The following is a 27,846-nucleotide window of genomic DNA, read 5'->3' on the forward strand; positions in this document are numbered from 1 at the left end:
ACAAGACTTTTATTGCTCATTACAGTATAGAAATATGGGCATTCTACCTTAACGATTCTCATGACTTAGAATCCAGTTTCCACAGCAATGGGGTCTATTATATGCAAACCCCTTAATTATACTTGTTCTAAGACCGCAACCAGGCTATGGTTGATGTAAATGAAAATCATCTAGTGCTTGGTTTACATTACGGTTCTCCTTGCGTACTTGCAAATGAACTAGAAATCGGTATAGATGTCGCGAGGTTTTAATGGGAGGCTGAGTTTAATTATGAATATTAGCTCCCCGAACATTTATCTACATTAATAGAAGAAGAGGTCCGTTTGAAGTATTAAAATAACCGCTTTTTACTAAACTCGTATAAATAGTATGTGTACAGGGATATGATCCTGTACCAAAATATCATTTCTTTCATTTTTGTCTGCCTGTTTGTTTGGTCCGGCTGATCTCTGGAAATGATTCATCTGCTTTTGACAGGACTTTCACTGTCAGATAGCTGATGTTATAAGGAGTAACTTAGGCTACAACAATAACTATTCTGTCAAATTCGAACGGGCATAAAGTCGCGGGCACTTAAATTGACAATAATTTTTTCAACGTTTCTACGTTACGCACAAACATTTAGCACTTCAAATTCGCCTTTGAAATTGAGTGCTCGTGTTCGGTTATAGTAAAATTATTATCTTGGGTCAGTGTGTTACGATTGATTGTAACAATACAATGTACTCTTATATAAACGGATATATCCGGTGTGTAAAATACATTAGTGATGGCTGTTAATTAAAACATTTTTGCATATTATCATTTATAAAAGAATGCTAGAACATAATTTCCCATAAACAATGTCGGTTTATGCTCAGCTAGTCATTTGGAACGTAGCATCCCCCCTGCCATTGGTCAGTGTTAATTTATATGCAGAAGAACTGGTCTTGGATTCGCATCATTACTTTCGATTAAATTTTATTGATCTTGATTGGTTATTTTTAGATCAGCAATACGTTTTTATTGTTTCCAATTACTTTCAAAAATCTTATATGTGAGAATGTAATCTTAAAATTCTCAGACTTCATATTTTTAATCCTTATTGATAGATATAAGAAAATTAGTAAGCGCATTGTACCGCCAATAATTTTAACTTAAGCAACACTGCCTTCACCCCTTCCTAAACATTTTATCAGTTATTTGTAACTAATTTCCGGCCGGCAATCTCAGGTTGTTCGGATTATTATTAATGGTTTTTTTACCAGGTAAATTTTAAACCTAATTATTTGTATTATCATTGTATTTAATATGTAATATTTATAACCTTTGATAAATAAATAACATGTACTACATGGTTTTTCTTACATATTGAAAAATATTCAATATAACTTATAACAACACGTACGATCGCTCTAATTTAAACATATCTATAATGTAATTATACAATGGTCGTGATATTGTATAAGAAGAATGCACTAAGTGTATTTTAAGTAGGCACAAATATTTCGTCGTTAGTAAATATGTGGTTAATTTATGTTGTTATTATGCTATCTCCTGCGGTCAATATCAGCAGGATCCATCAATCGATTCGATTAAACCTGCGTAATCATTGCGTACATGCATGATTGCCATTTCTTGAAAGCCTTGCCCAGGTGACTTGTCCATGTATGTAACTGTGAGCTTATTCGCAATTTAGTAATCCTACCGATTTAAATGCACGCTCAGCGCGGTCGAGTCGTGTTAGAGCGCGGTAGTTTTTAAATTGTAAGTATAAAAGTTTGAAGTCCACACCGTTCAGTTAGATGCGTCACATAATCGCGCTCTGTGGCGCCTCAGTTTGCTCGCGCTGCCCGCGCAGCTCACTCGTGGGTTTCAACTTCGCGCTGTTGTATTTTGTAAATCGACTATTCGAAACGATTTTGGAACGTTTACGACCGGTAATGTCGGTTTAACAGTCGTTTTTAAACGGCCAGTGCCTTATAGACCGTCCATATTTCGCATTGCGAATCCTAAGGTGACATTACTTCACACTGTTAAGTTGTTGTCTTAACAGTATCTGAGGAAACGTGTGTAGCTCTTCCTGTGCTGTGGAATTTGCAGGTTCAGTGTTCATTAAGTGTAGTGGTATGTGAGCTATGGTTTAGTGCATGTGCTTATTTGCCTACTAAGTTTAACTGATCACAAAACGAATTTGTTTCGGTGATCCATATATGTTCATCGGGATACCTATATCCTTAATTCATGTGACTCAATCCCGGATTTGATATATGGTAAGCATTATAATTTCTAAAACTTTTCTCGAACTTCAAAGTATCGTTAGTATTATTATTATTTTGCATATTATTAACTATTTACATTTCACGATTCAGTTCGTTTTAAAACATTTTTTTAAAATTAATATAATGATAAAAAGGCTTTAAATATTTTAAAATTCCAATAAGTAAATAAAGGTTATCGCGTAGGTATCGTTTGGGCGACTCAATGACAACAAGCGTGACCTAAAACTGCAAGAGCGCCAAAATCGTGACAAAACGTGCACCTTTGTTTTATAACTTATTTTTTTGTATCGCACGTATATTAAAATATATATAATGATGGCTATGATATTAAATTACAAATCTGAAAGAATGTGGTTGTGTATCCGTCAAAACTTCACGCGTAATTATCAATATAAGAAACAGATCGTAAAAGCTTTTGCAAATTTGATTAGATTAATTAACGCTTACAAGAATGAATCGACAGTTTCAATATGCACAAGACTGGGTCAAAGCATTTATTAATTGCGAATCGACGCTTGCAAGTGGGACCGGCATTGTGTGCGAAATGTTCAAAACTGGAACTCGAGATTTCCGTTCACTTTTAAATCTATACAACTGCTTATCTCCGCTTTGAAGGTTATACTAAAACTTTGTTGATAGTTTTTAAATGAATACATTCTTAAAAAATAAGTAAATAACAATCAATCAATATTAAAATAATGCATTAGCGTTCGTATAACAATATTTAGTTTCACGCACGATCTTCCGTAAATTAGAAAACTGTGAATTTTATTTGTTATGAGTGCATTATTCTTACGTTTTGTGAATAAAAATAAAGTTCATTTTAATAAAGATATAGTTTGAATCGGATTTTTCAAATAATGTCATATCCTGTTAAATGTTGTATTGTTTTACAATTTAATAATTATTACTATTTCTAAACTAATAATATCGAAAATATATACATTATTAATAAATTAAAAAATGTATATAAACATATCAATGCACGGAATGCAGTGCTGTAATACGATAGCAATCTAAATATATGTATATATTTATTACGTTCTATGAGATTGTTTGGTAATATAAAACTAGGTAACATTTATCATAGTAATCTCATTAAGTTTATTGACAGGTTTTAAAAGTAGTAGTACTAGTTAATACACACTGTTACAAGTAACACATATATGTCTGAATAATGACTTGGGTAGTAATGTGTGTTTTGAAAAATATTACATGGATATTACATAGCTAATAAGTTAATTAAAAATAATGTTCGCCTGTTTGCATATGCGTCTATTGAAATTACAGGATGGACTTTAATGAAACAATAGTTTATTTAACCCTGGCTTTAATAAAAAGAATATTATTATCACATATGTGTTCTTCGATACTAATACTATAAATGCGAAAGTAACTGTTTGTCTGTTGCTCCTTGACGGCCATACAAGTGAACCAAATTTGATAAGTATGAATCAAGCTTGAACTCCAAAACAGAATAATATCTTCCAGGCAGGACATATTACACACATATGTATATAATAGCATTTAACATGACATTGTATTTTAAATATTGAAAAAGAGTAGGTAACTAATGTGTGTCTTGCCGATTCTTCTCGGTAGTATCTGCATTCGGAAAGGGTGGTAGCTTCACTTAATATAGCCAGTCAAATGACGCGTCCGAAATCGCTTGTTATGACCTACTTGAATAAAGTATATTCTGATTTTGATATTATGCTCATCCAACCAATAGAGTAAGCCGCGGGCGAAAACTAGTTTCTTATAAAACTATATATAAGTCTCCTATGTCAAGTCCATGTGACCGTGATTACTTATTTCTTGTATTAGGATATACCTATTATTATTAATATTAATATCTAGTGTTCCTTGTTAAATAAAAAATAAGAAAAATGTTTGTAAATATTGCAATCAAAACAAATAATGTTAATCCCATTAAAATAACTTCAACAAAGGGCTTTCAGTGAGTACCTACAGAATAAAATTCTCGGTCTCCCGCGCTTTGCGTCGGCTATTTGTATCCGCACCTTGACCTCTGTCACGATGTACGCAAAGTATTGTGATCTCTAGTATTAGATTTGCTGCAACTTTCCTCCTTGTCTGAACAGAAATGGAAATGATGTTATTCAGAACACTCTTACTTGTCAGATTCGAGTATACAATCCGGATGCCTCTATTCACTACGATGTTTCATCTTTCTAAGTGAAGAAGTTTTTTGTTCAGTGTTGCCATTTTTTAATTTAAAATTGATGTCGCTTGTAACTGTCAAATACCTACACCAAACATGCATTTTATGCCGAATGTATTGCTATTTAAATAAATAACTATATTATTTTCGATCTGTATTTTAAACGGATGTTTAAATAATATAGTATGTACTACTATGGAAAGTTAACATTATTACCCTTTCAACGCGCCTGCCATTAAATCACACTTGTAAGTTGTTTAATGTTCGTTTCGCTTAATAAATTTAATATCTAGATTTGTAATTGTTGTCTAAAGCGAAAATTTTCTCTTTAGATGAGAAATGCAGAAGTAGAGTTAAAGAGACAACAATTAATAAATATCTACAAATAATAAAAATATATTTAATTGACAATAAATCTAAATAATAATGATTGAAATACTTTTGTTAGGATAAAGACTAAAGTTTGTAGTGAATATCGTAAACATCAACATAATCAGATTCTGTAATCGCAATAGTATGAGGATAGCCTAGCGATGTGAGATGATGATGAGATGAGATCTGACTCCTGATGTACACACACTGAGCAAATGTTAGCAGTAGAATAAATATTTCAGTAATATTTTCTCCACGAACAAAGTAATATTACTAGAAGCAATTTATTGTATGTGACTTTAAGGGAATGTTTAAAACCGTTTATTATGCTTAAACTAAAGAAATGATAGTCACTAATAAAGAAACATACTATATTTTTAATAAGCTATCTTCCCATGGCAAATTGCCTTGCCTACTGCTTTATAATGAAAAAAATATTTTCCCATGACATTATTTATCTTAAATATTCAAGTTGTCCGTAACAGTTAACTTTTACGATTGCTTTTAGTTGGAAAATTGTCACAACATAAGCTTATCATTATTTACACATAAATTAACAAAATCACCGTCGAATAAAGTGCAGTTTATGAATAATTCTGTAATTCAAAAAATAAATAATAAACATCTCAGTTAAAAATTCATAGTAAACGTTATCTAATCTTATGGATACCGATACTCAAATTTAGTTTCGGATTAAGTGAATAAATTTCGAAGAACGTAGTTAAGTTAATTTTGTCGTAACATTTCTTAGAGCGAGACGAAAGATTTTAATATTAATTACTTTATTAAAACGCCTTGCGTAATGCAGGATGCCGCGCGTAACAAAACCGTTTCCACTTCCCTGAACGTCGTTTGTTTAAAATTTAGCTTATAACAACCTTGAATGTGTTATGTCTACAAGTTTATCTTCGTTATGTATCTGTGATTTCTTTAATTTATGCAAATAACAAAAATAATTCTAATTAAACATATCATTACTCGTACTCTATTTTTTTTAATCGTTTAACTCTACTTTTACGATAAAAAATATATGAATTATTTTTAATTATTAACGCCATCCGTTTGTATTATGTTTCGAGAGAATTAAATTAGTTTGTTTTTTTATTTTACATTGCTAATTTTGTTTAAATTATATCTGTCATGCGCATTTAGGTCGTTAAAATCAGCGCTATATACGATGCTGCCTTCGTCGGCCGAAAGTTCAATAGTCTGAGACCCTTTTCCGGTATGCGCGTGCGCCCTCTGTGACGGACGCTCGGCAGTATTCGTCACGATATCCTCTCATCAAAATTGCAATATTGTATTCACGTAAAGTAGTTTTTAGTATTCAAATGTTTAGTTTTATGAACAGTAATTTTCTATTATTAATAGCAATTTTGTTCTTGATATTTAAATATTTAAAAACAACGAAATAATATTTTCGTCGTTCTATTATCATTAAAATCTATGCAGTTTTTCGGTTTTTATCTACCCGACCGTCTTTTAATTTTTACCCTTAATGGGCTTCCAGCAATTGAACAATATTACTTCATTATTGCAGTGCGATTTAAGAGAGGCATTGATTATATTATTAGTGTACTTAATAATACTATCAGTGCAGTGCAAGTTATTAACAGCCCGCACCGTTTGAAATTATTCACTTAAATGTAATTGCTATAAAATTTTTGACCTTATTACCAATGTATACACTTTTTTTTTCAATATTTGGATAAATTGTCATCATAGTTTGCCATTGATGTGTTATTATCTATTATTTTGATCAAGTTTCCTAATTCGACTTTGATTTTGATTTATCTTAAGTTTATAGATTAAAAAGGGATACATGACAAATGTTAACAAACGAAACAGTGAAAAGTGTATTCTTTATTCAATATTGTCGTATATTATGAGGTTAAAGCTGAAATAATACAGTATTTTAATATAGGTACATACATATATTATATCACTAAATTATATTATTTATCAGATGTTACTATAAATTTGGATATATTTTCGATTACTGAAATAGCTGACCTTGCAAAAGACGAACAAAAACCGATGTTTAACCATAAACGTGTTCTTTTTTTTACTCTAGTTTTGACGGAACTCTTAATGTTAATGAAACTCGTAATTTATCTAAGAATCTTCCGCAATTACTTGCCTTTTTAAACATTTTTTTTATATGACTCGTAATTATGTATTACGTATGGTTAAATCAGGTATGGTTAAATAAGGTATTAAGTAATATTTGTTTCTAATACACTATATAATATCTATATTTGAGTATATGAAGATATTGCATGCTAAGTAAGAGTTTATATAGAGCAAGGATTTTAGAAATCTAAAAATCTATATTGTGTTATGATTTAAAATTTAATTGAAGAAAATTAATATGTATTATCATTTAAGGTCTTACTACCAAACCCTTGATAATCATTAGTAAACCGCAATAACGCTTCCACGCTACTTCATCTGCTTTCAAAATTTCCCTGTTCTTTTTATTGCCCTCCGAAATTTCCTTCGTCTAGTAGTAATTTTCGTGTATTTTGTATTTTTCGAAAAAGACTTCCCAATCAAGACAGTACTAGTAGTAATTAAAAACTTTTCTTAAGGACGTACTTTAATGAATTACATGCTTAATTGAATGAATTATGTTGAATTTTTATAGGTGGACGACCATCATATTTAAAATAATTATAAATAAGATTCATTATATATAAACCATACTTGGTTTAATAAGATATGTGCGTTACCATATAAGTAGTGCAGCGGACGTCCGCCCATCGCAATAACTATAAACTGAATCATCAGTACGCATGATCATCATATTGATGTATCCGGTTTTTCGTTTCATTCATAAAACTTTTAAAAAATCACGACTTCCTATGGTATTTAATGCAATATTCAAAAGCTGCAATGACCTAGTGGCTGACAGAAACACCGTTAAAACCGTTACTGCTGAGAAAATGATTTCTACATGAGGATTATGTCATTGTTAAAAATTATATATTTTTGTTTAAATAATTCATGATCATTTATGACGAAGACACATTGCTTCCTTTAAATATTTGTCTTGTATTATACTGTTTAAGTTCAAATAAGTTTGTAAATATTTTTATGTATTTTTGGAAAGCAAACCTATCTGTCAGAAATATGATTAGGTAGATACAAAGTAATGGGAGAAATATAGTATTCCTTACGTCTTTGAATGATACAAGATGTTTTATCTCTTGTGTTTGAAACTTGAACTTATAACATTGATAAACATGCACATCGGTGATAATTAACCGTAATGATAATAAAAGGATTTCATAAGAAGGTGAATGCGACAAAATCATCTTGTAAAGCTATCTTTTTCCTATATAAATTCGGCTCAGTAAATCACTAGAATTTACTATGAGACTTAAAAAAAATATTGGTCGTCCGCGGTTCGAGTTGGTCGTCAGGTGTTGCGTATAAAAAGTAGCCTATATTCTTCTTTATCAGTCTTGCTTCATACCAAAATTTCATCAAACTTTGCTTAGTGGTTTGCCCTGTAAGAGTAATAGGAAGAGTTGCTTTTGCATTTATAATATCAGTAAGTATTTCTCGTGTTGGCAATACATGAATGATATATTACCCGTTGTTAGTTTTCAATCGTTATGTTAGGATAAGGTCTGTTTCAATTTATGTATTAACCTCTGACCACGTATTATTCCTTGCATAGGTATTATATTAATGTGTGCTTTAACCCAGTGGCTTTTGATCGCCTATTATATGTTCACTGATTATTTCAAGATAATGATTGCGCAGGTCACTATAGATAGGCCGACCACTTTCATTCGTGACTTACGGTTGCTCAGGTAAGTATTGTTAGGCGACGTAATTTCCTTAAGAGGTAATTACTTACCGCTTCCTAGTAATTACTTGTAAGTATAGACCTGGAGAGATTTATTTAAGACTAGGATATGGTCTTATGGTTTATGAGGATTTTTGTAAGATATTTCTTTCGGTTATTCCATGTGCCTGCGTACAAATTGTTACACTACTTGGTGTTTAAGCTGTATGGGTATGTTGTAACATACCGCTTATTACAAATTCTGCCACTAAATAGCAATATTTGATTGTTCTAGTTTGATCTTAAGGTTGGTGGCGCATTGACGATACAAGAGATGCTAATGGCTGTGGCGGTTGTGTCCACGTTAAACCATATGGCCTGTTAGTCAGTCTGCAACCTAATTTAATTAAAAAAAAGAAATCGTTACTTAATCTTTTTCTTAATTTTCTAAAATTCAGTTACGCAATAGCAATTATTATTAGACGCATACGTAATTGGCGCCTATTATTATATTAACCATTATTCATTTCATTGTAGTTCAAAAATCACTAACTAAAATGTTATGTTATTATTTTGTTTGATTTATAACAATTCTTATTCCTAGTTAGGAAAGAAAATTCGAGTAATAAATGTTTCATTAGATTAATATAATAACATAGTTTGGAACGGATGTCGATGTGCCTTTGGCGGTAAACTTATCAATTTAGATGAATTTCCTTCGTAATAACGATCGTTCTTTTTGACTTATTAGTTTTAAAGTATTTTAGTTGTTTGAAAAGATTTATTGTATGTTTTTTATTTATGTCTTGAATCAAAGACAGTGTGCGGCTTTGTAATTTGATAAGTGCGTATCAGATTCTTACCGGAGACCGAGTATAGGACCGCGTTGTGTTTATACGGAAATAGGACATACCGATATAATAGTTAATGAGTAATATTTATTATTATTTATTTTTATATCGAATGATCGAGATTCAACACATTGTCTGGAATATTCATTTTTTTTAACATAAAAAATAATTTTAGCCGAGATGAGACTATTTAGGCTTCACACTTCTAAGGTAAAACTAAGTATAAATATAGGCATTTTGACAACACGTAAACGTCCAAAGCCGTGACAGGCACCACTGAATATTTATGTGCTCAAACCGAGTTTGCAAATAACTTCTTTGGCGATAAAGAAAATAATCGTGTGTAAAATCACACGTGATGGACAAAAATCTAGCGCAGGTGTTTCCATCAAACTGCCTTCGTTGTGTATTTAGGAACAAACATTCTCAAGAGGAGGTAAGGCAGTGGTTGCAATAAATCCTACTGTCATTACTATAAGTATTTAAAACGGGATATTTACCATGTTTTTTATTTTTATTTGGTGGAGCTCGATATTTTGACGTTATCTACGAATGTCTTGTTCACGAACACCAACTTTGTATATCCCATTTTCAATACTAATAGTAATAAAAATAATAATGTTAATTAAAAAAATCCTGTTATCTACTTACCTTTACATTGATTATATCTATTTAATCATTCAGGCGGTTATATATTATTTTGAAAATATACGTGTTAAATACCACGCTTTTAAATAAATTATATAATGTCTTATTCATTCAAATGTGTCACTAAAAACTAAACCAATAACACTCAAAACATTTCCAACTCAATATAACGTGTTTACTTCAAATTCCAAGTCAACATTGTACTCCGTTCCACAAACGTGTCATCAAACCACTTCGATTCTAGTGGCATTTACCAGTTAATCTCGAAATGTGTGAAACATCTAATTGTGGACTGTTATTGTGTGAGAGATGCATTAGATGAAGTGTTTGTTTTCCGTGTATTAAGTAAGACTAATGGCGAGTGTGAAAGTATTTATTTGAATTTCTTGCTTTCTTATTTATCTGATTATTAACTGTTAGTTGGTTCTCCCGTTCTGGTCTTTTATTATTGCTACAAAGCATTATCAAATCCTTCTACTTAATACAAGAGAAGGTAACCTTGTGTTAACACAGCCGATGTTACTTCACTTGTTTTTAATTACCGATGATCATGAAAATATGTGAACGTTCTATTTGATTCCATCGTTTGTACAGTTTGAATTTATGCTCATTAACATTAATTAAACTTTTTAATTTCTTGTTGTGCGATACCTGGTTCTTATATTAACAGACCGCTGAATACTTGATTTTTTAAGTATTTTCGAGATTTTGGTCAAAGTATTAATTTTAATATATAGGCTACAGAAGATTATATTTTAATAGTTCATTTAATAGATATGTTTTTTTTTTTTTTTCGATAAGTATGACACAATTTAAACAATACGTGTATTTTTGTATTAATTATCAGCTAATAAAATTTAGTTGTAACAGCCCCTCAATGACCTGCCGCTTAGGCCTCTCTGTTCATCAGGAGGTTTGAAGCTTGCTTACATATGGCAGATTTCCCTCCAACATATGCGGTTTCTTACCGGTGAGTATTTTATAAATAAACAAACTTGAAGCACACGAAAATTGTATGGATTTGACCTGTGATTGACGTTTTATCTGATTTCTTTTTACTTAACATATTATAAAATAGTTACGGATATTGTTTGGAGTGCATTTCTATTCTACCAATTCGAAAAATATATATCCGTTGGGGTAAAAATTGAAGGGGGAAGATTGTGAAATCGGAGATTTTTATGGACTCGAATTTATTTTCTCAGAGTATATTACTCGACTCAGTATTTTTGTTAAATTTTTATATAACACTGAAGCCAATTGTATAACGGTGCATGCGTTGCTGTCAAAATATGTATCACAATGACATTAAATTCAGTTCCCACAGCAGTTACGGTTAATATTACAATATGCGAATCATTACATTGGAGACATTGCTGTACTCAACGAGTATGAATAACGTTTTCTTTTGTTTCATATGGTTCCAGTTTTAAAAAAATAAAACCTATGAGATTCATTGTTTTAATATACTTCTGTAATCAAACATTTTAAAAGATAAATTTTATTTTATGCTGTCACCGGTCCAAATTTACATTTAAATTGTTATATCCTTTATAAAGAAAAAAAAAAACTAATTTCAGGCTCTTTTATCAGTTTTAATCGTGTACAGAATGAGCCTTACCTACTTATTAATTGTTTTATAACAAGAAATTATTCATTTATCGAAGGAAGGATGTATTGATTACACGAAGTACTTAATATTATTTCTATCTTAATATTATTCATAATCTTGGATAATAATTATACTCACATCCGATTTCTTGTATCGTCAGTAATGTGTTTGTTTTCTTGGTGTCTGTTAGCTTGTGTACGCCTAGTTTTTAAATTCGAACACAATTATTATTGGAAAGTTTGAGGAAAACATATATTAAATCAGTAAATTAGCATGTTTCATACCATATAAAAAGGAGTGAAGGAGAAAAATATAATGAAATAGTGTGTCTTCATAAAATAACGAGTTTAAATAAAATAAATCTGATTATAATTATAATGTGCACTAGCTAGTTTTAAACACGTCTATAAATATTTCATTAACATAGCTTTAATTGTAATATCATGCTCTATTAAGGTGTCAACGTGGCATTGAAACGAGTTCTACTCAAACAGCAATTATTATTTTAATTTTCAAACCAGTCAAACCTCTCATTTGTTACACTTATTTAGACACAGTACTACTTAGCACAAGAGATAATATTATGTAGTCGCCGGTTCTTCTCGGTCGATACACTAATTACGATACGAAATGCCTTGATTTTTTTTTAAATTTGTTATGTAAAAGCTGTGACATAAAGTTATACTGCGTTTTAGTACCGAGTTGATAACTCAGTGTGACTTATAAATTCGGTAATATGAGTTAATACTCTATGCGTGTGTAGGAACCATGTGTACGAAAAGTTGCAACATTATCAATTCGATATCGTTATAAACTTGGATATAGATGGGCTAGTTTTTTTTTGGCATACAACCGCACACCTTTAAAACCATGAGCTTTTATATTGACTTATATTTTGTTATCTATATAACCTTTTAAAGCCGAGCATATCTTAAATAGTGATTGTGAGTACAAACCTAGGCAAGCGTTAATGAGTTTTTATCTGCTTTCGTTATAATTATTCTATCTTTGTTGAATGTAAAGGATGAAGTCGTGAGGAAACCTACATGTGTCGAAATAAATCTTCACACTTATGTATCCTATACCTATAGGTATTTGAGAGCGTCGTAGGTGGTATAAACTCGAAATATTTTCAAGAGTTGAAGCGATGTTGTAGTCCATCCTTGGACAATCTTAAGACATTCTATACTACTAAATTTTGAACAGAATCTGATCGTTTTTTTTACTTGGAAAGATATTAATTATTGTTATAAAAAGTCTCATTTATATTTCGATTATCGTTTATGTATCCTGTGAAAAAAATGACTAAACGTACTCAAACCGCGAAAGCGCTTCGAACTTTTAATATTATAACCATAAAATATAAAATTTCGTTGATTGCATTGTGAAACAGTCGGAGTATTGAATTAAAATCGTCGGTTTATTATACGAATAGCTACAGTGATCATTATTATGGATCAAGTGTAACAAACCGGTTTTATCACGCCTGGAGAAGCATGGGAATTTATTAGTGGACAAGGGAAATATTATGATTATAATATTTCTCATTATTTGATTTGATTTGAAACCCGAGCTTTAGGAGCTTAAAAGTATCTTAACCCGAATATTTCATTCAACAAAAACTTCATTACTGTTAATATTGTAATCATTAAATTTTTGATTATATGTTTGACTCAATGTTTTATAAAAGAAATAACATTGTCTATAAAAGATTATGTTGTTATTATTTGTAATTTGCATAAAATATTGTGTTGGTATCATTTAATAGAGGTTATATAGATTTTTCAAACTGATTTAAATTATATATTAAAGTCTCAAAAAAGTTTGTAACTAATTGAAGAAACAATTGCAAAATAGTAGACATTTGTTTCCTATTTCAAAATAGTTTATATAAAACAGATGTGTTAAATTAATATTTAACAGATACGATAAATCTATTGCTTGCGATTTATAGGTAAGCTTATTTATTACGTTAACAGATACACATATTTTATGATGGAGTTGTTTGTTTGTGTTAAATGAAACACACACGAATATACAAATCATGAACGCGCAGAATTTTAAACGTTAGAGTGGCTTTATTATCGATAGTCCATCGAGAAGAATCTTCATAAATTTTATATTAAAAAAAATAGGGTACTTATTATTTATTTTTGTATTTGTTCTTTTACGAGATTTGATCTCCGTTCTTTCTTTACTAAGTAAATAATTTTAAAGTTTGTTTTATAAACGTAATAAACCCCCTGAATATGTTATAAATTAAGCTGTAAGAGATATATTAATGTTCGCCTGGGTGATAAAAACACAACGTTCAATAGACATACCGCCAAGCAGCGTTGCTTTTTGTTTTGGATTTCCGGTGTAAAGGTTGAGAGAGCCAATGTAATCAGACGCAAGGAACGCTTGGGAGCGCACTCACAATAAACGTTTACAGCGACCTTGACATTAGCGATGTCGGAGAGAGTTCATTTATTCATGAGTTGAAATCCAGCTGTAACTTTTGTTAGACTTTTCAAATCTATTTATACGACTGTGTACACTGGTTTTCATGGGTACGCCTCTCCGTGTTCCCGGGTTCAATTCCCGGCATTAATTAGTTTTCTATGTTGTCTTGAGCGTTTGTGATAAATTATGTGATGTTGTCCAATATTTATTATTTATTATTAATTATTTATATATTCTCATAAAGTTATAATCGATAATAATATATAAATTTTATTCTTGTTCGGCAATAAACATCAGCAATTTAGAGTTATGAATTTTCACTCTGAATATATAAATGTAATTGTATTTAATTACTTTACAATAAATGTCATTTAATTGATGACAATGAGTAACTAGTGCCTCTTGCCGGTTCATCTCGGTACAATCTAAATGGCGTATAGTTAAAAAGAGAGAGACTACTTAAATTGTAATTATATATTTTTGCTTAATATGACATGGTCTCTACAATATTCCTACAATATAGATGTTTAAAATTGAATGAATATGAGTGCAAGTTATAAATACATAAAGATAACATTACATACAGATTTATTATGATCCGTTATAGCAAGTACTTGATCACGGGCTTGTTAGTTTATCTAGACTAGATCAGTGCTGGGTTAAGTGAAAAATAATGGTTTTACGAGCTTCGGGCTCGTGATCTTAAGTCACTGATAAAATTATGTTCAAGTGGTTATTTGCAATTTGGGTAGCGGAGTGAAAGGGCATTATATGTATTAAAATAATGAACTGAATGAAATATTCCTTTTCAATTCCTATTCGTTATCTATATACTTTGAAGTATAGCGTTTTCAAAACGTATGGACGTATGTATTTTTTATTATACGTGTTGATCTGAATGCTTCTTTTGATATATATAAATCCGAAAAACAGTAATGACCTGTATAGCACACTTGAAAATCTATCTTTGCTCTGTGGTTCCTTTTGCAATACAACGTTATAAGTGAATTTTAAATTTTTATTATTATTTTGTTTGGTTATTTAGTGTGTCGCTATAAAATGTTTCTTTTCTGTATTAATATTGGAATCGACGTTTTGTACTTAAAATATTCAACAACAACAACAACAGCCTGAAAATTCCCACTGCTGGGCTGAAGGCCTCCTCTCCCTTTGAGTAAAAGGTTTGGAACATATTCCACCACGCTGTTCCAATGCGGGTTAGTGGAATACACATGTGGCAGAATTTCTATGAAATTTGTCACATGCCGGTTTCCTCACGATGTTTTCCTTCACCGCTGAGCACGAGATGAATTATAAAGACAAATTAAGCACATGAATCAGCGGTGCTTGCTTGGGCTTGAACCCGCAATCATCGGTTAAGATGCACGCGTTCTAACCACTGGGCCATCTCGACTCATATAAAACAAATATTAAATACATATATCGCAAAATCTGATTTTACTAATAAAAATAAAAAATCTGATTGATATCTGATTTTTTTATAATATAATTTCATCATGCTAAGTAAATCTTCTACCATTTTTATCTTGTCCTTATTAAAACTAAGTCTTTACTTATCAACTCGTTTCCCTCACGTAGATATATTTCACGTTGAAATATATGTAATCTGCGATAACACTAAGCTCATTCAACATTCTCATTTCTCAGAGCCAAATATTATTCAAATATTTTTGTTAGTTTTTGAAACTGATTTAAACAATATGTCAATCATTGTGTTTTAAAGTAAAAAAAAAAAACTAATACCAGTTTTCTATTTGATATATTAAATAATAGTAATGTTAGTAATAAGAGTTGCTATTAAAGAGTTTTTATATATTAAAATTTAATTATCTTATATTGCCACATCATCATTTGCTCAATTCTATCTTATTGCGGCAAACTATAATTGAAAAGTAATAAATTAGCTATTAAGTTTTTGCCTTATAAGGCGTGTGTATACGTTTTATTGATACAGTACTTAGTTGATGTTTCGACGGTATACGGGTCACCTATCGATGTGAAAGTCGCAGGTTCGATCGCTAGCTTTAGTTATAAATAACTGAAGCTATAAATTGGAGAGGAAAATTTTCTATAATGCCCACTGGTTAGGCGTGTACCCCGGCTTCACACGGGTACAATTAGGGATATACCCATATACAATTTTAAGATTCATCTATCTATATTTAGATAATTTTTAGAATATCATACATCCAAAAAAATAGTTTTTCTTTAATATAATATGTATGTATCGTACATATACATTTTTCCATTTAATCGCTCTCTATTTATCTCATTATCGCTCTTTATTGGTGTAAAGCGATTTTATTTTGACACTATGTAGAGACTAGAGATAATGTTTAATTGTATATATTCAAAATTTTTGTATCTTAATAAAATTACATAGGACCACAGGATGTCAAATTCCAGTCGAAAAGATTAAAAGGGTAAACTATTATATAATTACGATAAGCTTTTAACATTTTCATGATTTATCTTGTAGGTAGTATGCAAAAGAAAATAGAGTATTAAGTTTTAAATTGCTAAATTTGTGTTTTATTTGGCTAAGATTTTATTTTAATGAAGTATATAAGCATTATTGATAAAGGAAAATATGACGAAATCTATGTAACTCCTACACGTGTGTGATATAATTTGAAACTAAAAGTAGGATCGGTTTTTACGAAAGGTCATCGTCACTTGGTAAACTAGCTATTCGTTCATATATATTATTGTTTCTTTATCCAACTTACCTTTAGTCTTGTATACCTTACCTTTAGTTCGTGGTAAAAGCGATTTCCGTGTCATAAAAAATAAACGCTTTAAATAAGTTATAATCAAAGCTACAAGGAAATGATGGTCTTAATATAAAACGGCTTTAAAACTAAAATCATAAATTCAAGAATGGAATCGTAAAGTTGTAGATGTATTGAAAATACCGTCATATTCGTAGTGTAGTACTAAAGTTAGGTGTAAGTTAGTGAAGCCAATGCAAGCTTGTTTCGATCACATATGGTCGATACGACCTGCGACGAGAAAGGTTCTAAGTTTTTTATTTTTCAAACATACGGCTAAAGGTAACACGCAGTCTTATCGTAAGTCGATAAGCAAGTGTGAAATTGTAGACTTATTTTGTGAGAACATATTCGAAACTCGACGAGGAATTCGAAAGTGACATGTCAAAAACTGATATAATTAAGTAGATATCTTTCTTTGATGTATGTATCCTTTAATAAAATTATCATAATTGGTGTATTGGATTTCTATTATTTTTTTTCGGCATAGAATACCGAATTCAAATAGTTATTATGAGTAAATATATATAATTTATTAAGAGGTATCAGCCATACGTATATTTTTTACTTCTGATTGTGTCAAAAAATTTCGATACGATAATTCGATCCAGTTTTTTCGAACTCGCCGGTCTAGTCGGCAGATCGGATGTTTGCGATTCTTTTTTATTAAACGCACAAAGACGTCTATAAAAATGATATCTGATATATTCTCCGATTTTAGTTTCGAAAAAAAAAAGATTATTCCATTCTTATTTGAAGCGACGTTAAGTATCATGTTAAATTATTATATGATATCTCAAAAATGACGTTTTTTGCGTTGTCTCGAAATACCAATATTGTTTAATGGTTTCCATAATTTTATTATAAAACAGTTAAAACGAAATTTATTTATTTATCATTTTTCACTATGTGAAAGTTGAATATAAATTTTAAATTATTTATTTATTTGTGTAGTAATTAGTAAATAAAGTGAATATAAAAAAAACATTACTTTTCTTCTATAATCATATACTATCTTAATTATTCAATTTTAGTGAAAGAGTATAATTTATATTTGTCTGCATTGATTTCTTAATTGTTTTTAAGTTTTTGATTTATAAAAAGTAATAATAACTTCATACAAAATATTATTATTATGAATCAGCCCGCCCTCGACATAACTAATTTCATTTGGAATTCGAAATGCTCGTTTAATTAACTAAATTGCTTAAGTAACAAGTTTTACTAATAATATTTTTTACTACTGAGAACTTCTAGTAATATTGACAAGCTCATCTTATCGTCTCCATTACCGAAACGATGGTTCATTTTTGGAAGGATCTTGAGGATCGGAATTGTGATTCAATACAAAATTTCTGCCGGCATTCTTGCCATCATACGACGCTGTCATAATCATGTAAATAAATAAAATTGTTTAGACTTAAGTTTAATCTTCAATATTTTAATAATTATATTTCTAATGATGTATTTTTTATTTTCAGGTAATTCTCATTACATGACGTCTCCTGTAATGTAAGCTATATTTTTTTATCAAACTGATTAAGGTCACTGAAAATAAAAGACAAGGATATTCCTCATTATGTTATTGTAAATAAGGAAATTATTAGATAACAGTTTTCTTGTAGTACTTTAAATTCCAGTGAAAATTACGTAATAACACAAGTGGTATTTAAACAAGATAGCGAACTATCAACGTGTTTGCAAATAGCACATATATATATATATACATATATATATATATGTATATGTATAAATATGTATTTATTCCTTGCAATATAGTGCTATTATCATATTCAAAAAATGAATACGGTTACCGAATTTTTCAAATATGATGAGGAATAAAGGATTTGCTGATCAGACGAATTCAAAGAATATTATAAAGAGACAAAATTGGGAAGTCATTTAACATTAATAATTCATATTTGTAAATAAACAACTTTCAAATGTTCTCACCTTATAAGAGTATGTTTGCATGTCATGAATTATTATCCCGATTCGTATTCCGGTAGACCGATGTCGCTATGGTGTCAGGTTTTCATTTGATTCGAATCATGCTTTATGCGATTATGAAGAAAGTGCAGAAATGTTTGCTTTCACTAAAGATGAAAATTTACTCGTTACGATAATTACAAGTTTTCTTTGTGAGACACGGACGCGTCGTCGTGAGATCCCGATAGACATTAAATCTTATTACAATATGTTTATTTAACGCATCCGCTATAATGAGATTGTATGTTGCTTGTTTAATTGGAAGCCAGTTTGATTTACAAAGTAAATAAACATTTATTTAAAAGTATGTTCCTAGCTTATTTAACTTGATACATACCTAAATGTTAAGCTTGATAACGCTTACAACAATATTTCAATGACTTAATAAAATAGATTCGGAGTCGCCTCTTTATATTGATCTCAAAGTTTCGAAGAATATCTTAGCTGTAGCTTATATATAGGTTTTTTTGTTATGCTATTATATAATTTGACACCTTTGTTTAATTAAACAGTTAACTCCAGCTGGTTTTTAAAAAAAAATATTTTTAACACGATGTGTATAATAACCTCTTTCTATATCTTGGAGTGAGTTCATGTAGATTACAATTCAAGTAATGTGTTTAGGTGATGATCTAAATGAAGAATCTACGATAGTTCAAACTTATCCTAGAATACGTGAAAACGATCACAGTTAGTAATTAAAAAAAGCGGCTGTTTGAGACCTAAAGTTAAATATGATCCGCGAGTTCATACACGAATGTGATGGTACTCTAGGAAAGAAATGAAAGTCTCATGAGTTTCTTTCGCTGTTGCTTCAGGTCTGTGATCTCTTGTCAGGGTAATTCCATACCACTGGTGGATCTTACGTTGCCTATCAGTAATTAAGCGTAGTGCTATACTATTACAAAGAAAATTGAAATAAAGTAGAACATAGGGCGTATTACGTAATTATAAATTAAATTTGGCGTTATCTCGAAAACGAAATCGCGAGTAAAAGGTAATTGCGTAATTTACGTAAATTTTGCTAAGCCACTTCAATGTAACGGTTTGACAAAACAGCTTCTCTAGTTAAGTAAGCGCATTTGCATTAGTATTTAATCTGCTTAATATGAAGGTTACAGTTACTCATAAACACTAGAGCGATTTTTTTGTACAATTAATTAATTCTAACGTGAATTCGACCAAGTTTACTGTGTTTACATAACGTGTGAAATTTAATTAAAACGTAATAGATAGTGATCTTTGTATCGTTATGAGTATACGCTTTGTTTAGATGAGATTGTAACCGACTTCGTTGAAGCGAAGATTAGTTATGCATTTGCTTTTTCATCATACATTGACTTAATTATCGAACTTAATCAATTTTGATTTGTGAAATGTATTCATTTGATTATCCCAAAACGTTACTATACATAGGATGTAGGTATTAAATCCGATATTGTTCATAACCCACGATTATATTATTTATAAATATTTTATTTCTAAATAAAGTCAAGTTTATAGGTACATCGCATTAACTTATTACGACAAAGTTATTAGATTTTGTTTTTAATTTATCGAGTAAGTTTTAGCTACAGAGTTGTTACTAATTTATGTGTATTTTCTACTCCAAGTAATTGATTATAAACAATCTAGTCCCTTGTACGTGTGTTCGCATTCCTCACTTAGGCTAATCTAACCCAAGTATCGTCTAACATGATTTATTATGGCGAAAGTGAATCCGGTTCTAAATAATTTTCGCGAGGGTATTGTTCACAGCATGGGATCGTTCATACAACAGATACCATGTTTTCACCTGTCGCTGTACACAATTAACGACCCAGTTACATTCGCATAAAGAGTGTTTTCCCGTTAACTTGATTATAAAATTGAAATGGTAATCCTGATCTAGATTTTACTTTCGGTCTCGTATTTTGAATAGGAAGTATGCTTAAAGGGTCTAATCGATCTACTTTCGATTTCATCGCTATTTAATAAGCCGTATCACATCTATAGCGATGTCGTATTAAATATGTAATGTATTATTAATATACATAAAACGATGGCGATCGATGAGTCGAGATGGTCCAGTGGTTAGAACGCGTGCATCTTAACCGATGATTGCGGGTTCAAACCCAGGCAAGCACCGCTGATTCATGTGCTTAATTTGTCTTTATAATTCATCTTGTGTTCGGCGGTGAAGGAAAACATCGTGAGGAAACCTGCATGTGACAAATTTCATAGAAATTCTTCCACATGTGTATTCCACCAACCCGCATTGGAACAGCGTGGTGGAAAATGTTCCAAACCTTCTCCTCACAGGGAGAGGAGGCCTTTAGCCCAGCCATGGGAATTTACAGGCTGTTGTTGTTGTATACATAAAACGAATATACCTACGTCATTTAATCTTGTAACTTCCTTTTTTATTAAAGAATACTAGCTGCCCTTTTCTCCTCTTATTCTTCGTATTGTAGACGTTTATGAATAATAGGATTAAATTAGTTTTGTTAACATAAAAAATCGAGTGCCTTCAAGTGTAACAACTAATTAGATTTCCAATTCTGAAACTTTAATTAAAGTTTTATTTATTAGGTCAGTAACTTTATGTAGGTACTTTTAAGTATTTACGATGATTGTGCAAAACTTTATCATTGAATTCAATAGCAAGCGATCGAAATTAGAAGTTGGATTATTTCATGATTCCTTACTTTATTAATTTTTTTACATTTTATTAAAAAAGTATTTACTTAATTCTTTTTTTTTTTAATTAATTTATACCCAGCGTCCAGAACTAATGTGCTAATGACTAAATGTTTTTGTCACTTGTCAGGTTGCTAAGGCGCTGTAGTAGGCATATGTCGTTGAAATAAATTGGCTTCTTACATAATACAAATACAGATATACACGTAAGTATCTCCTCGACACATTTTCCGTAACTTCGAACAGGTTTTATGATAATTTATTATTTACAAATATCTTGTAACCAGTACAGCGAATGATTCATGTAATATCGTTAATAAACAATGTTTATATCTATTATAATGCTTCGTTTTCGTCCTATAATTCCTAAAGGTCCTTCCTAATCTCAAGGAGCTAGTTAGGAACTTATTCCATTACACAGATCCATTACTAGTTATGTAGATGCATAGATGTAGACAAATACGTTGTGAACACACAACAAATAACAAAAACAGCCTATAAATTCCCACTGCTGGGCTAAAGGCTTCCTCTCCTTTAGATGAGAAGGTTTGGAACATATTCCACCACTCTGTTCCAATGCAGGTTGGTGGAATATGTGGCTTCTGTGTGTATATTTCTATGAAATTTGTCACATGCCGGTTTCCTCACGATGTTTTCCTTCACCGCCGAGTTCGAGATGAATTATAAAGACAAATTAAGCACATGAATCAGCGGTGCTTGCCTGGGTTTGAACCCGCAATCATCGGTTAAGATGCACGCGTTCTAACCACTGGGGAATCTCGACTCACATTGTGAACACACATTATTAATTTAAAAAAACTAAGGCGTTTTCCTCCTAAGTTCAAGTTAAAATGTCATATTGTTAAACAGTTTAATAACAACGTACAATTTTAAATCATTTGGTAAGTTAAAAATGTTTTCACTATGGTGTCAATAGAAACAAACATGGTCTTAAAATTAAAGGGATCCGTCATGATTGAAATGTGCGATAACATACTGAACGGTAGATGTTGTTCATTTACCGTATGAAAGTGAAATTAGCGAGCCAGTCGAATTCGGCTGACCACGCCCCATTCGCTAATTATTTCGTTGCAAACTTATTAAGTAGACTACACGTTTCTCATGATTTATTTGTATTGTATAGCGCTCTAATGATATACAAAGCGTCGTTCATTTTTATTTAATGTTATAATTTGACCTCTTTCGAAGCAATGAATTATTTGTTACTATCGAAAAACTGGAAGTTTTTGACTATTAATCGATATTAGAAAATATTTTGATAATAACTTTTTTATATGTTATAAAATTGTTTTTGTTTGAAAAGACTAAAATGTGCTCTCAACTATTCAGTATCGAAATTAATAATTAGATGTAAACTTCTCTAGACCTTTGTTAAAATATTAATAAAGCTAACAAATCTTTAGAATAATATTATGTAGATAAATGACTAATGTTGTTAATGTTGCAGCTAGTATCTTGTATATTGCTCTCTACATCATCATGCAATAATAGCTCGACCATTTAAAAAAAAATGCTATAATGGTTTATTATACTTTGTTACATTATTACACGAATATTAAAATATTTTAATTATTCTGTAATGCATTAAAAAACAATCGTTTGCTAGTTACAATATGTACTTAATGACTTTCAAAGAAAACGTACTCTGATTTGATGTACGCGGTCCATAAGATCCGGTTGTTTTCTGTAATCGCTTCGAGGTACTATGCATTATTGTAAGCTAAAAAGTTTTCGTTTAATATGACATTTGGGGACCGCCTTTTAACTAATGATTTATCATAGATGCTTACCGAACTTGGCTACTATTTATGTATGCGAATATTTGTTTTTACAATCGTTAATTTTATACAGTACGATTAGAACTTTTATTTTTTTCTGATTTTTTGGATAGGTCACTGATTTTTCAAATCGTTTACAAACGCATATAGGTGTATGTATTTGTTATAGCGCATAAAGAAGTTATGATAGCGTTTAATATCAATGAAACATACAAAGTTTATTTAAAGAAGTTGAATATGTTTCACTTTATGGCAATTATTAAACTGTTAGTATAGATATCTCCTCTCTGGTTATATCTTAGAGTTATCAGTGATTACCAGTTACCATCAGGAGGCCTAATGGTCAGTCCACCTGCCGATTTTAAATAAATAAATTACGTGAATGTTTATGACTATTTTCATCTGATCGAAAATGTACCGTTAAGTAAATAATTCAACACGAGGTCGTGATTATGAAAATTATCTAAGTGATCGAGATGGTTCGGTACTTTGGAAAGTGTTGGGAACTTTCATTATATAGTTAAAAAAAATGAACAGTATACATTCCTCTGACCCGAAATCTACTTTCTACCAATATAGATAAGAATTAAGGCAATCCAAATAGCAAGTACAATCGAATAGAATTATTAAGATTGGCGGAACTAGGACAGAGAAGCGAGGTATTCGGAAAGCAATTTAAATTTACAGATGTCTGTGCGTTCAATAGACCTATTATTTTACTATAACTCATATTTTTTCAATTCAAAAGAACGCGCACAAAAAGTAAACAATTTTACTAATCTATATCGAAAATTTGACAAGTAACATGCACTCACTCAGACGTCTGGTTTATGTATATGTAGTAGCAAAACCGGCAGACCTTGCCCTGTCTGTGTATGTATACTAATTGTCATGGCGACAGGCTACAACCCGCTAACAGTATGAATACCTTATCCATGAACTTATACGTATAAATATGTGCCTTTCATCGGTCAAACGCTTTAAAGCTCATTCATTTCCAACAAATATATTCTAGTATACACATATTTTAAGGTATGTTGGTATATAAACGTGACGAAGAAAATATATTTATTCGTTTTTGGGTTAACTTGCATCTGCACGAAATATTTATTATTCATAAGAGAATTTAACTAACTGCATTTAAAAAAAAATAAACGATATCTATAATATATGAGCACAGATTCAAAATTCATTTGTAACAGCTACCATGTTCATTGTTACTAAATCTTTGAACAGAAATATTGAAAGACCTCAGTTACAACACTTCAATTCAAACAAGATTCCTAACTAGTATTTGAAAGCAAACATTCAATACAGTTACAATGTTTAATTATAAACTTTTGGTTGGAACACCGTCGAACTAAGGTGCTAACCTACATATCTTATCAACTACAGGCAATGTTGCAATAATTGTTGACACAGTATGTATTATTACACTTAAACGCCACACGGCCGTGCTGAAAAAGAACTATTCAATCTGAGAACAGCCTAAAAAGTAGATATGGACTGACAAGCTCACTAAATTCTTGCTGAATTTACATTTTTAATTCATATATTGTTGTATAAGCTGAAGAAAACTTATATACGAGTATGTGTCGAATTAACTTTTCTTCATGTTGTATATTACAGGAATAATTGACACCCAGTCAAATTGATGCAAAAGGCTCTAATCATTACACTTAAAAATGTAGGACGATGCCCAGTTGTGGGACAAATTTCGACTGTTTACTAATTAAGTTTTAACATCGTTTTCTATTGACTGTACTAGTCTACTGATGACAGATAATAATCGTTATAAGTATTTGTACGTGTTAGTGATTTTATTAAAACTCAACTCGAAGTACCAAACATCCGTAACTATGTCGACACAACTGTTTTTGTAATGTCTTAGTTTGGCCTTAGTCGTTTTTTAACGTCCCAGTTTTTATATAAAGATGTATATAGACTTAGGAAATTATTTAAATACCTAAAGTATTTATTTAATTGTTGTATAAGAAAATTGTTTATATTTCAAACTTTCGAAGCATTTAGTTCGGCTCGTAAGCGTATGTTTCACTATTGCAATAAAAAATCAAACGTTCTCACGACACTGCGGTTATTCAATTGAGGTATAAATTTAACTTCAATTCAATCGGTCACGGTTGTTTGTGTGTTTTTGTGAGTCTGACTTTACCTTTTGTAGACTTAGTTTAATGGATATCAATATTTTGATGATATATTTTAAAAGAAATACAAACTACAAACTATTTCGACCAAAGAATAAATAAGTATACAGAGGTCTTGAAAAAATGGTATTACATACATTATAATTCTGTTGTAAATGTTTTTTTTAAAACGATTAAGTTATTGGAACTGCAAGTAAACATAAACTGGTCAATTAGTTAAGTGGGAAAGGGTTGTAATGTAAATAGAGGTAGCTATATTAATCAAGAGCGGTTTGTAGAGCACAATATAGCAAAGCTATTATAATTGCGTGGAACATGTAAATAACTAAGGTTGATTTACATCTCCTTCGATCAGAAGGCTATGCTTAATGAACATAAGAATGAAATGGTAGTTAATAGTTTTACGGCTCCATAAAACCTGTTTAGTGCATTTTGAGGCAAAAAATTTTTTTTTTTTAGCATTTAATTGAATTTCGAATAAAGAATTTATTCTTTTCTAAACAATATTTACAATAAAAATAAAAATGATCAATTACTGGTTAACGTATTTATCTAATACTGTAAGTGAGTGAAGTACGTATGTTATGGGTATAAAATTTCAAGATCTAATTTAAATGCAATGTTTCTTCAAATCTTCTTATATATCTTCTTTCACTTCTATGGTGTGTGGAATACAACTTTCGGCTTTTTTATTAGGGATCAACTATAAATGCGTCTAATAAAGCGCATAACGCTAAGAAGTGTTAATGAGCTACAACACAAAACTGACGAACGAAAGCTATAAATATTTCATCTCAATAATATTTATAAATGTTTCGTACTAAAGGGCACCATCAATCTAAGTAATCCAACACACCTTACTGTTTATACTGTAGGAAGTATAGAACGTTATTCTATTCTTGTTTCCATTTGATAGTTCAGAGAATGGTTTCGAGAGATTTATTCCTTGACATGTTTTATAGTAGCTGAGCTGTTAACGTGAACGAAAGTTTTATTGATGTTCACTGTTCACGTGTCATTTAACATTTGTATAAGCTTTTATTTAGTTTAAAGGAAACCGAATAATTTTGTGTATGTGTGAAATGGTTTCATTTTAAATTCTATCCTTTATATTGATATAATCAAGTCTAGCTTCGTTCATGTTCGAAAATAAATAAATTAAAGAGTTTAAAACGTATTCGGCGTTTAAGGAAAAACTCATAAGTAAACCTGCATGTCTTGCTTACAATTTGCAACATGAGTATACCTGCAGTGAAAAAATAAATAAATAAGAAGGATCTTCTGTTCACCTGACGACTTTTTCATTGGTATCTTATATATTTGAACTCACATAACTTATACTAATAAATACTTAAACATGCGTCTTAAATCGAAATGTTGCAATTTCCATGTGGCTGTCAAAACATGATTTACTATGACTTAACACGTAATAATAAATTAAATAAGTAACTATTACCCCACACTGCCTCCAGTATTTCCCACACCAACAGTGACTATTTCACATAATTTCTTCTACACATACAAGTTGTTTACGTCACTTGCATGGCATGTAGAGGCAGCATATACTAAATATTTACTGTAAAATAGAAGTCACGCTATAGTGTTTTCGAATACGTTTTATGGGAGTCGTCATTAAAACTTCGTTTTATGGACTTGTGGCGCCTTAGGATCATTTTAATGCACCACAGTTCGTTTTAATCTGTACTATTTATTACATCGCATAAATATTTTATATCAATGATTGAGAAGAGAATTTCCTACATTTTTTATTTTAATGTGGGTATTATTTATCTACATCCTTTCCTCATACAGTAATGTAGTATACAGTAACAGTTTTTCTTTGTGGTAGGGCTCTGTGCAAGCCCGTCTGGGTAGGTACCACCCACTCACCAGTTATTCTACCGCCAAATAACAGTACTCAGTATTGTTGTGTTCCGGTTTGAAGGGTGAGTGAGCCAGTGTAACTACAGGCACAAGGGACATGACATCTTAGTTCCCAAGGTTGGTGGCACATTGACGAATTAAGGAATAGTTAATATTTCTTACAGCGTCATTGTCTATGGGTGATGGTGACCACTTACCATCAGGTGGCCCATATGCTCGTCCGCCAACCTATTCCATAAAAACAAAAAAATCGTATTTTTTAGAATGATTTCCTTATTGCTATGTAATACTTTAAATGCGATAGTGATTTGTTTCTTTGTTACGCGCTTTCACGTCTTTAACTATTCAAATGTGAAATGATCACCATG

General features: G+C 30.8%; 1 protein-coding gene across 7 annotated transcripts in view; it reads left to right on the forward strand.

Moving 5' to 3' along the window:
* The window catches only part of LOC124539041, a 240,393-nt gene that overhangs the window by 31,680 nt on the left and 180,867 nt on the right, over positions 1-27,846 (forward strand). For 4 of the 7 annotated variants that reach the window (XM_047116357.1, XM_047116361.1, XM_047116362.1 and 1 more), the window contains exon 1: positions 1,799-2,252. The exons of 1 other annotated variant lie outside the window; for it this stretch is intronic. The gene's annotated coding sequence lies outside the window, so the exon portion shown is untranslated. Of the gene's footprint in view, positions 1-1,798; positions 2,253-18,443; positions 18,475-27,846 lie in introns of those variants that run through there. 2 more of the 7 variants (XM_047116359.1, XM_047116358.1) reach the window with 2 other exon arrangements.

Source organism: Vanessa cardui, chromosome 21 (assembly GCF_905220365.1).
Source record: "Vanessa cardui chromosome 21, ilVanCard2.1, whole genome shotgun sequence".
In the NCBI taxonomy this organism is placed as follows: Eukaryota; Metazoa; Arthropoda; class Insecta; order Lepidoptera; family Nymphalidae; genus Vanessa; species Vanessa cardui.